Here is a 12,007-nt window from a genome sequence, read left to right as displayed (position 1 = left end):
CCCCTGTGTGCTGCCTGGGGCCCTGGGTGCTGCCTGGGGCCCCGTTATTAAGAAAGTCACTCAATGGTTCTCAAAAGCCTGAAAAATCTGATCTACAGTAGCTGGGGTATATTCTGACCTGGAGGGGTATAAACTGGACTAGTCAAATTTGTACCCCGGGGTATACTTTGGGCTAGGCCAGAATATACCCAGGGTATAATCTGGCCCAGAGGGGTATAATCTGGCCCAGAGGGGTATAAACTGGACTAGTCCAATTTATACCCCGGGGTACAGTTTGGGCTAGGCCAGAATATACCCGGGGTATAATCTGGCCTAGGCCACTTTAACCCCGGGTATATTCTGGGCGGGGGGTTAATCTGGCCTGTTACACCGGCAAAGCAGACAGCTGTTAGCAGACAGCTGTTAGCTGCTAGTAACAGTCTGGGAAGGTCCATATTTATCTGGCCCATCCCAGTCTAAAAATACCAGACCATAGCAGACCCAGGATTGGGCCCTTTGCCTTGGCTCTTCCCAATTGGCCTGGTGTGGTGGCAATTGGGGTAAGGCCGGCCTCACACTAGCGAGTTTTACGGACATATGAGCGCATAAACTACGTCCGTAAAATTCGCATTACACACGGCCCAATGAATCTCTATGGCCCAGCCTGTCTGCCATATATTACGCATCCGTAATATACGGTCTTGTACGGCCGTAGAAAATCGCAGCATGCTGCGTTTGTCACCGTATTGCGCAAAAAAAATACGGATTCCACACGGACCAGCAGTGTGACTTGCGAGAAATACGCAGCGGTGTTAGTGAAAAGCCGGTAATTCAATTGCCGGCTTTTCATTTCTCCTTCACAAACCCGACAGGATATGAGACATGGTTTACATACAGTAAACATCTCATATCCCCTCTTTTTTTTGCATATTCCACACTACTAATGTTAGTAGTGTGTATGTGCAAAATTTGGGTGCTGTAGCTGCTAAAATAAAGGGTTAAGTGGCGGAAAAAAATTGGCGTGGGCTCCTGCACAATTTTCTCCGCCAGAGTGGTAAAGCCAGTGACTGAGGGCAGATATTAATAGCCAGGAGAGGGTCCACGGTTATTACCTCCCCCCCCCCCCCCCCCCCCGGCTACAAACATCTGCCCCCAGCCACTCCAGAAAAGGCACATCTGGAAGATGCGCCTATTCTGGCACTTGGCCACCCTCTTCCCACTCCCGTGTAGCGGTGGGATATGGGGTAATGAAGGGTTAATGCCACCTTGCTATTGTAAGGTGACATTGAGCCAGGTTTATAATGGAGAGGCGTCAATTATGACACCTATCCATTATTAATCCAATTGTATGAAATGGTTAAAAAACACACACACACATTATTAAAAAGTATTTTAATGAAATAAACACACAGGTTGTTTTAATATTTTATTGCTCTCTCAATCCACCTGAAGACCCTCGCTTGGCAAAATAATAAACCAACAATATACATACCTTCTGATGAATTGTCAGGTCCCACGAAGTAAATCCATCCGAAGGGGTTAAATCATTTTACAGGCAGGAGCTGCGCTAAAGCTCTCGCTAGTACCTGTAAACCCCGGGTGCTGAAAGGAAAGCTGGGTGATCTGTACTTACATTGAGTCGCGGTGAGGCGCCCTCTGGTGGATGTCCTCATATGAACTCGAGCGTGGGAACTTTTCCAAGGCTCCAGTTCATGAGGACATCGACCAGAGGGCGCCTCACCGCAACTCAATGTGAGTACAGATCACCCAGCTTTCCTTTCAGCACCCGGGGTTTACAGGTACGAGCGAGTGCTTTAGCGCAGCTCCTGCCTGTAAAATGATTTAACCCCTTCAGATGGATTTACTTCATGGGACCTGACAATTCATCAGAAGGTATGTATATTGTTGGTTTATTATTTTGCCAAGCGAGGGTCTTCAGGTGGATTGAGAGAGCAATAAAATATTAAAACAGCGTGTGTGTTTATTTCATTAAAATACTTTTTAATAGTGTGTGTGTGTTTTGTGTGTGTGTGTGTGTGTGTGTGTGTGTGTGTTTTTTAACCATTTCATACAATTGAGTGAGTGCAGCTCTAGAGGTGACTGGTGTACAAGACATGATGTAACAGCAGAACAGTGAGTGCAGCTCTAGAGGTGACTGGTGTACAAGACATGGTGTAACAGCAGAACAGTGAGTGCAGCTCTAGAGGTGACTGGTGTACAAGACATGGTGTAACAGCAGAACAGTGAGTGCAGCTCTAGAGGTGACTGGTGTACAAGACATGGTGTAACAGCAGAACAGTGAGTGCAGCTCTAGAGGTGACTGGTGTACAAGACATGGTGTAACAGCAGAACAGTGAGTGCAGCTCTAGAGGTGACTGGTGTACAAGACATGGTGTAACAGCAGAACAGTGAGTGCAGCTCTAGAGGTGACTGGTGTACAAGACATGGTGTAACAGCAGAACAGTGAGTGCAGCTCTAGAGGTGACTGGTGTACAAGACATGGTGTAACAGCAGAACAGTGAGTGCAGCTCTAGAGGTGACTGGTGTACAAGACATGATGTAACAGCAGAACAGTGAGTGCAGCTCTAGAGGTGACTGGTGTACAAGACATGGTGTAACAGCAGAACAGTGAGTGCAGCTCTAGAGGTGACTGGTGTACAAGACATGGTGTAACAGCAGAACAGTGAGTGCAGCTCTAGAGGTGACTGGTGTACAAGACATGGTGTAACAGCAGAACAGTGAGTGCAGCTCTAGAGGTGACTGGTGTACAAGACATGATGTAACAGCAGAACAGTGAGTGCAGCTCTAGAGGTGACTGGTGTACAAGACATGATGTAACAGCAGAACAGTGAGTGCAGCTCTGGCTATGACTTTAAAGAATACTAATTTTATCCATGAATTGAGAGTGATCAGTCCCACATGAGAAGCAAAATTCTCTGATATCTATAACAATGTTCCTAAAATTGAGATGTCGGTTTCCAATAAGGTCCTCTGCTGTTATTGCTGGCCCCTTGTAACCAGTCGACAAGTAGATTGCTGTGGGAGGTACGTGCTGTTGAGGATTTGCGCACCGAATAACATTTATTTGCCAAGTTTAGGTGAATTCCAAGGCCCAGGATTTCGGGGTGACTGTAGAGGCGGGGTGGGACGGTCACTGCAGTATTGCACTTCTGGCATTAGACCTACTGAGCAGAGGCTCCAGGTGTGGCTCTAGAGGTGACTAAAGATGGGTTGTGCCTGTGGAGAAGGTGGGCTCTGCTAGAAAGAACAAACGTCCGCTAAACAGTGATGTGATTATATTATTTTCACTACAAGGATGAGCGTAATTACTGTACACATGTCACAATGCACGTGCCTCTACCTGTTTATAAAAGTTGGGAGTTATGACCCGCTCTTACTTGGTTTTTTGTTTTTTTGGGTGGGAGGGGCAGGTCCCGATTAAAACTTTTGCTATGTTTCCTATGTAAACCTCTAGCCTTCGATTAAAAATGTTATTACCTATGATGTGGTTAATAATTTGTTTTCACTAGACAACCTCTTTAAATGGCACCTGTGATTAAATTAATGCTATCCATTCCTTTAGCAGCAGGAATCCAGAGTTTAGCTGCATTTGTCTTCCTCCCTGTTCAAAATTTTTGATAATCGGCTCATAAATTGGTTTTATGCATATAGGAGACTGATCAGAGTAAAATGCATTTGCAGATGTCATGAAAGCGTGTAGAGTTGTTATCGCGACCTCTTTGTATTGGGTTATTACTATTATAAAGGGGAATTCTAATTAAATGAGGCACAGGGGACATTACTTCTATAGGGAGCTGTATGATAAAGTAGGCACAGGAAGGCATAATTACTATGAGAAAGGACAGAGGGCAGGGCCAGCGTCAACTTTCTCATTTTGTTATATATATATATATATATATATATATATATATATATATATATAATATATATATATATAAATAAATATTCCAATTTATTGATGGGCGATGAAGAACTAAAAAGTGACTGAGAGAAAATGGTAGAAGGTGGCAAGGGTAACAACAAAAAAATATATCCATATATTCTAGGGATGTATGGCAGCGACAGAAACATTCCCTAATGCAGAGGTCAGGTTTATCAGGACATGTGTCACTCTGGTAACTGGTTTCCCACCTAACTCCATCTTTGTAACACACCCTGCATCTCTTTTGGGGTCGGCCTTTTTTGGTTGTTGGTGGAACTTGTGAGGGAAAATGCTGACCGGGGGTTATTCTGCCAGCCTCGCTAGATAATTCTCCCCCCACCCTCCCTTGGTCTCCAAATATCAAAGGATTTATTACTTTTTCCTGGAACTAAAGGTAAGATCCTTGGGTCCCAGTTTTTTGATACAGTTCAAACGAATTGTACAAGGCCACTTGGATGAGGTGTACCCCAATAATTTTATACCATACACGAGACTTGTGAACAGATTGACCGATCACAGTGGTCCCCTACCCATTATCCAATACAACTAACTAACAGTATCGCCGCTTGAAAATTGTACAGCAATACATGTAAAAGTCCCTCCGGAAGCAACTAAACGACCCCCATTCTACTCTGCAATAACTCAGGAGACGCCACACCTGGGTAATCCATCCATGCACCCCACACATTTTCAAATTTTTTATTCTGACCTCTCTTGATGTAGATATTCCTTTCCATAAGGACAATAAAATTTATTTTATTAATAAATTCCTTTTTTCCTGGCAGTTTTTCAACCAACCAATGCATCGCAATAAGCTTTCTCGCAGCATTCAACAATCTCTCAGTAATCAGCCTTCCACATTCATCCGTAGCAATATCATCCATACAGCCCAAAAGGCAAGTCAGCGGGTTACGCACCACATCTACTCCTGTCACCTCCTGGATCAAGTTAAGCACCTTCACCCAAAAGGGTTGGAGGCGAGTGCACGACCACATCATATGTAGCAGATCTGCATCCTCCTCTCCGCACCTTGGACATTTTGAGTCTCTCAGTCCTGCCTTCCTCATCCATGCCGGGGTCCTGAGATTCTCTCATCTCTAGTCACCATTTTGTATGAGCCATACATTTTTTTTGTCAGTGGAGTGATGTGACCTTTTTTTTTGTAGGATGAACTGTAGTTTTTCTTGGCATAATTTTTGCATTCATGCGACTATTTGATCACTTTTTATTCAATTGTTTTGAGGCAAGGGGGGGGAAAACAGCTATTCTAGGAGTCTATTTTTACAGAATTCATCGAGCAGAATAAACAGCACAGTGGTTTTATACTTCAGGTCTCTATGGACGTGGCTATACCTTTTTATTTTTTGTTATTTTTCCAGGAATAAAGAACCTAATAATAAAGAAGGGCGATTTAGGAGACTTTTTTCTCTAATGTAGTTTTCTTTTTTTGCTTTTTCTTTAGTCTCCCTGTGGTTCTTGAAGATTTACTAATTTGATTGCTGGTATAATACACTGCAACACCTCTGTATTGTGGTCTTATCCCAAGGCGACAACAAATACAGGTCTTTCCCTCTTTTCCCATTAATGAGGATGACTTTATAAAGCAGTGGGGAGATACTGCATCCCAATGTTCCAGGAAATTCATGGAGCTTCTTATCAAGTCTAATGTGAGCAAATTAGATGACTTGGACACTGAATTGAATGCCGTACAGGATGATAGAAATAAACAACTGACTCCTGAAATTGTAACAACATGAAAAAATAATTTGGAACTAGAGCTACAAAAAGGGGAAAAGGATATGGTCCAAAACAAAGAAATATCAACGTGACATGGCCAACCTCCAAAATGATCGTGTCTATAGATGGAAAAGAAGTAGTGTTAGCAATAGATCATACCCAAGATCCCGTTCAGTGTCTTTCTCATCTGTATCCTCTGTGGAAGAAAAAGCGCCAAACATCAATAATGTGAAACCTCTACGGGATAGAAGGGACCATAATAAGGATAACCGGTTTAGTACGGGAAGAGATAACCAAAAACGGTAGATGACAGTCTCCCCTCAGAATGACACAAAGGCAAAACAAACATGTTAAGAGGTAATTCACTTTTCCTCACACCATATCTATGAATCACAAAAGGTGTGGTTGGGTCTTGGCCTCTCTTTTTAGTATTGAAAAAAACTACCCTCCAAATCATCCTCTGATTTGGCTGTTACAGAGCAAGAGGCCATCGGCACTCTTGAGGAATTGGATTGTGAGTCCAATTCAGGACTAACAGGTATTTCTTTACCTTCCATTCTTACCAAATCCACCACATTTCCCCCCTTGTTGTTGTGTCCACAGGTTGATATATTCACTAAACTGGTGACAGATGATTTCAAATCAATTAAAAACAATAGAAAAAGGGATAATCTCACCCCACACCAACGAAGGACACAGGAAGAATTGAGATCACTTGATGATGTGGTCATTAAACCTGCGGATAAGGTGGTGATATGGCCGATGGAGAAGTGCGAGAGAGAGGCTTTTAAACAATTGCAGAATAAAGACACATATACCCAACTAACTGAGAATCCTCTGCCGTCATTCAGAGAGAAATTAATGTATATTCTGGAGTGGGATTTTGAGAGGGGATTATATATAAAAAAACACTTGAGGAACTAGCAGTTAACTTCCAGGTTATCCCCACCTTCTATCTCCTGCCCAAGGTCCACAAGGATCCTGCTTACCCCCGGGACATACGATTGTGTCTGCCATTGGAGGGCTATTCAATCTCATATCTCAGTTCATAGAACATCATTTAAAGCCACAGGTGGAGACATTGCTCTCCTTTGTCAGAGACACTATGGACGTCCTGCAGCTAGATGGTCTATTTTTGGATTCTGACATGTTCCTGGTCACGACGGATGTCGATTCGCTGTATACTAGCATCGTCCATGAGGATGAACTCGAAGCTTCACAATTCATTCTGGAGGCAAGCAATCTGGAGGCTGATACAAGGGAGCTGGTGTTGGGGCTGTTCTGATTCATACTGACTCACAATTTTTTTACATTCAAGGATCGTTTTTTTTTTAACAGAAACATGGTATAGCAATGCGGGCGGCGTGTGCACCATCGTATCCTAATCTATTTCTCGGTTACTGGGAAAGGGAACTACTCCCAGATGATGCGCACACCGCCCCCAGATCCTTGGATGTTTTAGTTCTACTGATGATATTCTTTTTATTAGGCAAGGCGCTTCTGCCAATGATCTGCACACTTTGATATCAGTATTGAACCACAACAGCTCCAACATCACTCACCTATACTTATCACCATCAAGTAATATCCTTCCTAGATGTGGAGCTCAGGATACAAAGAAATGGGTCCATACATAGACATGTATCGTCAGCAGACCTCAGTGAATGCGTTATTACACGCTTCATCGGCACACCTGAGCTCGACCATCAAGGCCATTCTTGGAGGTAAGTTCCTCTGGGCTAGGAGAATTTGTACATCAGATGATTTATTTGAGAAGCAGGCGGTGGACTTTGGGCAGAGATTCAGAGACTGTGGGTGCAGGAAGAGGAGAATAAAGAAGGGATACTTGAGGGATAAAAGCGCATCAAGAAATGATTTATTGGCATCTAAGACAAGAAAACAAATGACGTAGGAATACGCTTTATTTCAGCGTATGATCATCAATGGAATACCGTGTGCACCATCCTGAATCAACATTGGTCAATACTTATGACCAGTTCCGTCTTATCCAAACATCTCCCCAAACATCTCCAAGATATCAAGTGCAACAGCCGTTATGTGACTAAACCTCAAAACATCTTTAATGCAGGGAACGAGAGAACAGGTTTCTTTCCCTGTGGTGACTTGGTGGCATGTAGGAACTTGGTCCGATCTGTATCATTTACATCATCGGACGGCCTCAGAGAATTTAAAACTAAGGACCACATCACCTGTAGTAACACACGTGATATATTATGCCCGATGTACGTGCAATCCTATCTATACTGGATACACGTCTCAGGAGTTACACGTGAGAACACGCGAACACGTAAGCGATATCGTGGCCATCTGCGATGTGGATGACTCTGGCACTTTAACAATCCAGCGACATTTTAATTCCTTCCACAATTGTAGCCCCAATGAACTTAAAATCTGGGGAATTGACAGAATACATTTTGAGATTGGGGGTGGGGATGCTGAACGTATTCTTGCACAAAGGGAGTGCCGATGGATTTCGGTTTTGGACACTATGGTGCCGGCGGGTCTTCATGAACAACTGAGCTTCATTTCTTTTTTATAAGAATATGTTGTCTCTGGATTGATTTTAATTTGTGTGCCTTTTGTTTCCAATGTTTAATTGTGTGACAAGGTATATAATTGATTTCGTTCCTATAAAAGCATCTACCATATACCAGGGTCATCCTCACCAAGCAAGGGATGTATTGGAGTGAACTAAAGATTATGTCGCTACAATCATGAATTCTGTATGGCCCTAGATATAATCAGTTGTTTTTGTTTAGTTGCACATTTTTTTATTCTTTTATATATGTATGTATTAACTTCATTATTCCTACATGGGGTTTATGTAATTTATGAAATGTGGTATGTTTGTGTTTTATTTGTCTTATTATATGCACTGTCACTTTAAATAAAACTGAGATTTGTAGTACCCTTTCCTATTTTTGTCACTTTACTTACTTTGCATTGTGTACACTGCTCTAGCGATTATTCATAATTCTAGATTATGTCAAATCTTTATAAATGTCTTCTTTTTGTGGATCATGTGTGCAATGTTACATATCTGCTCTTTCTTGCTCATACCCAATATGGTACCCATGTTATCGGATAGGCGCTCCCTGTATTTCTGGACAGGAAATTATCTGTGCGCATGTCTCCGACGTCTTGCACACTGGATCATCACTTGTGGCACCTGATTATGACACGTGCGAGACATGACGTCATTGGGGAGTTCCCCGTGACCCGCATCGTCATGGGAGGCCGGATGGGATGCAACTTCCCTGGCGGACAATGTGACACATGCGCCACATGTAAGATCAATAGTTTGCACACCTGTGATGGGAATTATATAAAGAATAGCTGAGACACACTTCCATCTATGGCCACCTGAGAAAGCCAATGCGAAGCGCGTGTTGGGGCTATTTGCGTGGTGTCGCATTTGGGTAACAATGGGTATGAGCCTTTTGTAGATATATTCATGGATGCAATTGTTATAATTACACTGTGTGCAGAATTATTAGGCTACGGTAGTTGTATTTTGATCACATAATACGTTTTATACATGTTGTCCTACTCCAAGCTGTTCAGGCTTGAGAGCCAACTACCAATTAAGTAAATCAGGTGATGTGCATCTCTGTAATGAGGAGGGGTGTTGTCTAATGACATCAAAACCCTATATAAGGTGTGCTTAATTATTAGGCAACTTCCTTTCCTTTGGCAAAATGGGTCAGAAGAGCGATTTGATGGGCTCCGAAAAGTCCAAAATTGTGAGATGTCTTGCAGAGGGATGCAGCAGTCTTGAAATTGCCAAACTTTTGAAGCGTGATCACCGAACAATCAAGCGTTTCATGGCAAATAGCCAACAGGGTCGCAAGAAGCGTGGTGGGCAAAAAAGGTGCAAAATAACTGCCCATGAATTGTGGAAAATCAAGCGTGGAGCTGCCAAGATGCCATTTGCCACCAGTTTTGCCATATTTCACAGCTGCAACGTTATTGGAGTAACAAAAAGCACAAGGTGTGCCATACTCAGGGACATGGCCAAGGTAAGGAAGGCTGAAAAACGACCACCTTTGAACAAGAAACATAAGATAAAACATCAAGAATGGGCCAAGAAATATCTTAAGACTAAATTTTCAAAGGTTTTATGGACTGATGAAATGAGAGTAACTCTTGATGGGCCAGATGGATGGGCCAGAGGTTGGATCAGTAAAGGGCAGAGAGCTCCACTCCGACTCAGACGCCAGCAAGGTGGAGGTAGGGTCCTGGTATGGGCTGGTATCATCAAAGATGAACTTGTGGGACCTTTTCGGGTTGAGGATGGAGTGAAGCTCAACTTCCCGACCTACTGCCAGTTTCTAGTAGACAACTTCTTCAAGCAGTGGTACAGGAAAAAGTCGGTATCGTCCAAGAAAAACATGATTTTCATGCAGGACAATGCTTCATCACATGCCTCCAACTACTCCCCAGCGTGGCTGGCCAGTAAAGGTCTCAAAGAAGAAAAAATAATGACATGGCCCCCTTGTTTACTTGATCTGAACCCCATAGAGAACCTGTGGTCCCTTATAAAATGTGAGATCTACAGGGAGGGAAAACAGTCCACCTCTCGGAACAGTGACTGGGAGGCTCTGGTGGCTGCTGCACGCAATGTTGATCGTAAACAGATCAAGCAACTGACAGAATCTATGGATGGAAGGCTGCTGAGTGTCATCATAAAGAAAGGTGGCTATATTGGTCACTAATTTTTGGGGGTTTTGTTTTTGCATATCCGAAATGTTTATTCCTAAATTTTGTGCAGTTATATTGGTTTACCTGGTGAAAACAAACAAGTGAGATGGGAACATATTTGGTTTTTATTAAGTTGCCTAATAATTCTGCACAGTAATAGTTACCTGCACAAACAGATATCCTCCTAAGATAGCCAAATCTAAAAAAAAAAACACTCCAACTTCCAAAAATATTAAGCTTTGATATTTATGAGTCTTTTGGGCTGATTGAGAACATAGTTGTTGATCAATAATAAAAATAATCCTCTAAAATACAACTTGCCTAATAGTTCTGCACACGGTTTATTATATATCCTTTAGATTTACAGCTATGACTCTATTAAAAGAGCAGATATAATGCCATAAACCCTTTTGCATCCTCATACATTCTTATATGTAAGGCACTGAACCACTAGCACTTTATATTGATCTATATTATCTGCTGCTGCTCTTTGCGCCCCTTTACCACATGTGACATTCACTCTTTTCTAACAACCCTTGCTTCAGTAATGACTTTGCATTACTACATGTTCTTGTATCTCTATATATACCTTTGTATGATTAATAAAGATATTCTTTTGAATTATACTAGGGACGCTATACTCCATGTTAATTGTGTACATGATAGCAGGGTCTAATAGGCTTCCATTATTGGTAGATCCAGAAGCTGTTGTTAGGTCTCGGCTAATCATAATAGCCATCAGCACACCGTGATTGTAAGAGGGTGCTAATGAAGATACAGAGGGAGCACCTTCTCTCTCCTTCTGTCCACCATCTAGATGTGGCGGTCTCCATTCACCGCTGCATCTAAAGGGTTAACCTGTGAGGATCGCTGCCAGCACTGAGCTCGGCAGTGAGGAGCTGGTACTCACTCCTTGAAGTACGGGCTCAGCTGCTAAGCCTGCACAGCCCTATTGCCATAAGAACAGCAGAGTTCATGTTAAATCCCACGTGCCCATGAAGTAATAGTATATATGTCATAGGGCAGTAAGGCGTTAGACCTTTCATTGTTTTTTTTCTGTATGTATTTTCCATTTACCATAATGAAGGACTGACCACATATGTGGGCTCAGGACATGGAACGTGAAGTGTGGACCTGGGGAGGAATAATGGACCATATATGAGGCTCCAATGATTTGTTGGGTTGACCACTACTTGACTCTATTGAGCACTGTGAAGATCCATACAGAGGCTCAGGTACATACCTGTGTTATCATACTGACTATTAACTTCATTCAAGGTGTCAAAGATAAGAATTCTCAATAATAGTTGGAATAATATTCAATTGTTTATTTATCAGTTTCCTGTCAGTATGTATTTGGAGTGTGGGAGGAAACCAGAGAACCCGGAGGAAACCCACGCAATCACGGGGAGAACATACAAACTCCTTGCAGTTGTTTTCTTTGGTTGGGTTTGGACCCTAGCGCTGCAAAGCAACAGTGCTAACCACTGAGCCACCGTGTTGCCCAATAGTCTTCAGTGTGGCCCTAATTATGATAGGCCTCATGACAAAGACATAACTTGATATGGAAGTCACTTCTCAGCATGAAAAGTCTGGTAAATATCGAGAACAGAAACCGAGCCCGGA

This window comes from Ranitomeya variabilis, chromosome 2, assembly GCF_051348905.1.
Source record: "Ranitomeya variabilis isolate aRanVar5 chromosome 2, aRanVar5.hap1, whole genome shotgun sequence".
Lineage (NCBI taxonomy): Eukaryota > Metazoa > Chordata > Amphibia > Anura > Dendrobatidae > Ranitomeya > Ranitomeya variabilis.
The sequence above is the reverse complement of the archived record's forward strand: the minus strand, read 5'-3'. Positions refer to the sequence as shown.